Below are 6929 nucleotides of genomic sequence, written 5' to 3'. Positions count from 1 at the left end.
CGGAGGAAACCCACGCGGACATGGGGAGAACATGCAAACTCCGCACAGAAAGGCCCTCGCCGGCCCCGGGGCTCGAACCCAGGACCTTCTTGCTGTGAGGCGACAGCGCTAACCACTACACCACCATGCTGCCGTACTGCCAATTGATTTTTCTTTAATAATAATAATAAAAAAAAATTTTGTCATACATGTAGCTATGATAAAGGATAGCGGCGGGGTTATTATTCATAGTTGGCTTCACGTTAATAGAATATCCTGATATTAAGTGAACAGACGTCGGAGATTGTTGAAGTTGAGGAAACTGCAGAGGCGATTCTAGGGTCTGGTGGGGCCCCAAGCAGAAATCCCCCCCATCCCACCCCACCCCACCCCACACAACAGAAATTCACTCGGACAAACTCTTTATTTTAATAAAACATCAACAAATTCTAAGCAATATAGTTTTTTTTATTTCACAAGTTACAAATTGTGAAGTTACGAACACATGCAGTTCAATAAATCAACAACAAATTGTGAACAGTAATGTTTTTTTATTTCACACGCTACAAAAAGTGAAGTTACAAAAAGTTACAAATAGATGTCAGCATTTTCATAAATGTTTCATAAAAACAACAATTTGTGAGCAGCGTTTTCTATATTTCTTAAGTTATTGTAAGTTTCTGTTCATTTTAACAGACAGTGCAAGGTAATTGCCAATGATATTAAAACAAACAAAACAAATAACTTTAAAGGCTTTTAGCCTTTGTGTATGGGCATGCATGGCACACCGTGCGGTCTGTTGGAGAGCCAACTGAAGTTAACTAACTTTGCTGTCAAATTAAACCAGGCAGTGACTGTAGTACAGTCATTAAAATCAACAAAAGAAAAGTATGGCCATGCTAACGCGAGTGAAACTAGACTAGCACCATTCTATAGCACTACATCATTCATTATTATTTCCACTGACTTACCACTGTCTTGCTTTCTTCTCTCCTCTTCCTCTTTTTTCTTTTTACATTCCCGGGTGGATAGCTCCTCTTCATTTTCTTCTTGACGTCGTAATTAGAAGAATAGCTGGTTTATGTACGACAGGCACAATTTTCTATTTGCAGGTTAATACGCGCAATGACTTTTCAAAACGCAAGTGTCAAATCTCGACTCTCTTTCGCCACCTAGTGGATCAGGGGCCCCAAGCAGCTGCCTGCCTTGACTGGTGACAAGATGCGCCTCTGGGAAACGGTGATTAATATCCTACAAAAAATGTGTGATACTAAATACATTAGATATAAACAGCTTAACGTTTTTCTATCGGCTACAACCACCAATCTGTTGCAGTGGAGAGGGTACATTCAGGTAAAGCTTGGACACTTTTTTAAATAAAATGCGGTTTTAACAATCTAAATCCATTATAATGATTCAAATGTGTGTATGTTTTCTTTAAATAGATTGTAAAGAACATATCAAAGGGGAAATTAATCTAGTCAGTGAATTTATAAGAGCCTTTTACATCCTTCAACACAATCTGACCCCCCTTCAGCAAAGCTGATGGATTCAGGGTGAGTGGGGCACTTTGTTTGGTATGTAGGACAATGTGTGATGACCATATATTGACCACAAACTTTTTTTGTTGTTGTTTTAAAGCATATCAAAACATTTATTTATAACAAATTAATGTCAAACATAAAAATATAATGTAGTAAATGAATAAACTAGTAAATAAATAAAAAAGGTAGTATATAAATAAACATTTAATAACAATATATAATATTAGCATACAACATTAAAACATGACTCGTGAAACCACTTATCACACTTACAGCAGGCCACCCATTCCTCCATTGCCTTTCGGTCACTTGCATCCCCCATACACCCCCTTGCAGACAGTATAATAATAATAATAATAATAATAATAATAATAATAATAATAATAGGATGTCTATGATCTCGCGCTTATCTCACCACTCCAAGATGGCGACCGTATTTCTCGCGTCAGAACAGCCAACTCTCCGTCTACGTAATAATAGGATGTCTATGGTGAAAAAGGTGAGAAGGGTGCGCGAGTGGTGACGTGGCCTCTGGTGTTGTTTTATTTTGTTTGGGGGGTCCTCCCCCAGAATAAATATTATAGCCTCCTTACTAAGTATACTGTATTGACATTTGCACAAGGACATACAGTACAAATACAAATTCAAATACATGTAGTTATAGTGAAATTATGCCCTGGAAAAAATGCGAATAATAGAACGAAGAAAGTGGAGAACACACAAGGAATAGTGATCATTTTTTCCTTTTATTTGCCTGGATCACCAGTGTCTCCATGGCCCGCTTTCGCAGAGTTGCCACATGTTTCAGCCTTGCCCGCTTCTCTCCTTCAGCAGTCGGTTTCTTGGCCTGCTGAGCACTGCAAGTTGCTTGAGAGCCATACTTGCTCTGCTGCTTTTCCTCCTTGTTCACCCTCTGCTGGTGTTTGTATGTGGCTGCTGCAGAGTTAATGTTCTTGCACAATGTTCTGTCCACTTCCCCAACTTCACGTCCTCCCTTCTAAAGAGCTGCATAGCTGTCTTCCCCCTGGACATCAGCGTGTACTTGACCGTCTGTATTGCATTAAATGTTTCCACATTCATGTTGCCACTCCTTTGATCAATTACATCATTCATCAGACTAAATGAGGACTCGACTCTAGGTCCATGAAAGATGGAGAGGCAACACTTAACCAGTGCACCCAGGGAGGGGCACTTGTCTGGTTTGTTGAAGACATGACCCCACCACTCCACGATGCTCTCTCCCTCCTTGAAGCTGGGGATGGTCAGGTCAACACTGAACCGCACAAGTTCCCTCTGCTGGCAAGAGGTGCCCCAGCATACCACTCAGCCTGCCAAGATATGGAAGTACTTGCAGTTTTCAGTTCTTTTTAAATCAAGGCTGAATACTTTCTTCTTTGCTGCTGTCTTTTATTAAATCAAATTTGAGACTTTTAATTTGATTTCTTTCAGCATGGACAGCACTACAAAATGGCGTCTCCACTATACAGTGCCCTATTGAGGTTTTTCACCTGACGTCACAGGGTCACATGACGCCCCGGTGTCCGCCATTTTGAAGGTCAAGCTACATACTAATGCTGCAGACAGAGAGGGAGAACCAGCTTGAAAAAAAATGTGTTACAGACACTGGATCCAGTGTAAATAGCTGCCGGAGCGTGCTCCGGCTTGCTCCCAGTCAAATTAAGCAGCGCGCTCCGGCTTGCTCCCCCTCAAATTAAGCAGCGCGCTCCGGCTTGCTCCCCCTCAAATTAAGCAGCGCGCTCCGGCTTGCTCCCGGAGTGCTCCGGCTGAGGTTCCGGAGCGCGCTCCGGCTTGCTCCCCCTCAAATTAAGCAGCGCGCTCCGGGAGCAAGCCGGAGCGCGCTGCTTAATTTGAGGGGGAGTAAGCCGGAGCACGCTCCGGCAGCTATTTACACTGGATCCGGTGTAAATAGCTGCCAGATCATAATTACAGAAAACTAGTAAATACAGTAAAGGAAAAACTTGAGACTGAAAGGTTTTAACAGTCATCCAAATGACTGAACGTAAACATTGCTACAGTAATATACTATGTTGATGACATTAGCTAGTGCTAACAGCTAGCTGCTAGTACACTGCTACAACACAGACACCGACCCTAATAATACAGTTCTTGGTCATTGCCTGGTAACAGCAAATTTATAACGGGCCATGTCTCAACAGACTAAGAAGTTATTTCAATGACATTTAATAACATTTTGTTTATCCTGAAGACCGAAAGTAAATGAAAATGTGAACAAACCTTAGCTGTAATAAGATGGCGACCACCGGCTCCAGGGACGACCCGCTGATGTAGGCATGTTATCCAGCCTGACACAAAATATTTGTCGGCATCCAAACTCTTATACGCTTTCAGATCAATACCTGTGTATGGCGATGGGTTTTTAACGACATAGGTATACAGATCATGTGGGCCGAAGTCAGGTAAAGACGAGGGCTTCGTGTACTTCCGTACGTCAGTGAACAATCCTGGTGGAAGCAGGTAAACGTCGTTCTCTAAGCCTGCTAACCTCAATTTTTGCAAATACCTCTCCCTCTGCTCGCCGTGTAAATGCCCTACGTCGCTGGATAGTGAAGGTGTTTTCTGCATCTCGCTCCTTTTTCTTTTATGTTTTTCGTTTGTCGCCTTCTTCGCATTCAAACTGATTCGAGCCGTGACGTCCAAAATGGCAGCCTAACGATGCATCACATGACTTGGTCACGTGGGTGAAAAACCTCAATAGACCCCTTTGCATGTTTGTAAACAAACCAACCGTTGCCAGGATGCGCGCGCAGCCTGGACTCAGAAACAATGGCGCTGCCCATAGACCGGCATTATGAGCCGTCAGATTATGCAAAACAATTGTTGTTACAAGATCGAGAATGCTACATAAATAAGTTAACTCTAACAAGTGGACATCGCCTACCGGATCCGTATTTAATTAAAGAGTGGACGGACGATGTTAGTAAGTTCCCTGGTATACAATGGCCAGATATATACTCGTACCTTTAGCTTTAGCTACAACAGCAAATACCAACACTAAACAGCAATTTGCAGGAGGTAATGGCATGAAAGGAATGATAGTGTAAAGAGTGCAGCTAAGAGAAATCAGAGCTGCGTAAAAAGCGAGAGGCAGAGAGCAGAAATGAAACTGAACGGGGCGGGAGCTAGGTTAGAGCAGTCAACGCAAGTTGGCATTTAGAGTGAGGGCGCACAATTTTACCTTTCCATCCTTGCTTTAAAATTGTGATTTTCAGCATACACAAATAATGACGGCACAAAATCTGGACTGCTTGAGTCAAGCGAGACCGCTCCTACAAACAAAATTGCATGCAAAGCTAAGTTAACATGCAAACAATATTCATTACATTGTGTAACTATGACCCAGCTAATCAGACAAACGTTACCAAAGTATTTTGCTACATCAATAAACGAAGACTAGAAAGAATAAAAAAGAAAGATTTAATAAATAGCCTGATCTTACCTGTGATGAAGTGGGCGCTGAAAACCCGCACATTTTTGATAGTGCTTTCATCCCAGTCTACACGTTTGATGGCTTGTAGCCATAGACGTCGGCGATTTTTTTGGAATGGGTGAGATCCTGCTGGAATTCTGAACATTTTAACCCCATCACTGCTATGTTTCTGACACCCGACAACACAACAACTAGGCATTCGCGGAGTCTTTGAGTCCAGGCTGCGCGCGCAATTTCCGCTTACGTATGAATGACGTTTCCTGCAAAAGGGTCTATATAGTGAGTAGCGAGCAATTTCGGACACAGGGATTGTCAAAAGATGCGCGCACCCTCTTTCGAATGCTGATGTAATCAAGCCGGAAGTTTTTGTTTGTTTTGATAGCAATCAGGAAAGTTTGAAAAAAGTAGGAAATTCAGTCCGATGATTCAATCCAGCTTCCAGCTTCTGGTGGTCTGGTCTGCACTCTGACTGATGTGTGCACGCTCTGCCAGCAGGAGAAGAGGCGCGAAATGATGCTGCTTGCCCTTCGCAGCGAGATGTACTCGTTGCTATCGCGTCAATATCAAAGCAGGAGGAGGAGGCGCAAACTGGCACGAACTGTCTATGGATGCGAAGCGACCTCCTTGCCCTTTGGGTCAATATCAAACCCCCCCCAATTTTTTTTCTCATCGGATCTACACGATTCACGTAGGTCACCCGTTTTGGTTTCAAAACGGCGAATTTCGCCAAAAGGTGAGGGATTTTCATGTATGATTATCTCTAGCCACTTTATCCTGTTCTACAGGGTCGCAGGCAAGCTGGATCCTATCCCAGCTGACTACGGGTGAAAGGCGGGGTACACCCTGGACAAGTCGCCAGGTCATCACAGGGCTGACACATAGACACAAACAACCATTCACACTCACATTCACACCTACAGCCAATTTAGAGTCACCAGTTAACATAACCTGCATGTCTTTGGACTGTGGGGGAAACCGGAGCACCCGGAGGAAACCCACGCGGACACGGGGAGAACATGCAAACTCCACACAGAAAGGCCCTCGCTGGCCACGGGGCTCGAACCTGGACCTTCTTGCTGTGAGGTGACAGCGCTAACCACTACACCACCGTGCCGCCCCCTGTGTAAACTTATTTGTGGCAGTGGGGGCGTGGTCAAGTGTCTGTCTGTGACCGGAGGGTGGAGTCAGGGAAGGTAAGTGGCAGAATCACTACACCTGATGTGAATTAACCTGTTTTTGTGTGTCTTCCCAGCAGCTGCGCCCTATTTAAGGAAGAGAGCGAGAGCAGAGCGGGCTCTCTCCCCGACTAGAACACGTGTGTGTGTGTGTGTGTGTGTGTGTGTGTGTCTGAGTAAATGTGTAGAAGCTGAAAAGCTGACAATAAAAGAGTTATTGAGAACTCAGTACTGGCCTGCCGTGCTTCTGTGCTCCACCCACCTAGAACACTTGCTACATTATTATACAAAATAGAAATTATTCTCCTGAAAGACTCAGGTTGCTCTAAAAGGCTATCAAGTCGGTTGCATGGGGGCAGAGTTGGAAATGAACAGAGTGTTTTACGAAGAAAGTCTGTGACTTGAAGATAACGAAAGTTGTTACTTTTACGGAGGTTAAATTTCTTACACAGCTGATCAAAAGAGGAGAAAACCCCATCAGAGTAAAGGTCATTAAAAGACCCAATGCCCAATTTCTGCCAGTTCAAAAATGATTTGTCTATTAAGGATGGTGTAAAATTGTGGTAAGAATGAATGGGAGCGTTTAAAGAGAAAGACATCCATCCAAAATAACGGCCCATCTGAGTCCAGATCCTTAAAGTTGATCTGACGACCTTATTTTTGGAAATATTTGATGAGGGGTCAGGGGTAGAGGAGTAGACCAAGGCTGGCAAAGAGGAGGGTTGACAAGACAGGGCCTCTAAGACATACCATGAAGGTGCA

The sequence above is a fragment of the Neoarius graeffei genome, chromosome 2, assembly GCF_027579695.1.
Source record: "Neoarius graeffei isolate fNeoGra1 chromosome 2, fNeoGra1.pri, whole genome shotgun sequence".
NCBI classification, from domain to species: domain Eukaryota; kingdom Metazoa; phylum Chordata; class Actinopteri; order Siluriformes; family Ariidae; genus Neoarius; species Neoarius graeffei.
The sequence above is the reverse complement of the archived record's forward strand: the minus strand, read 5'-3'. Positions refer to the sequence as shown.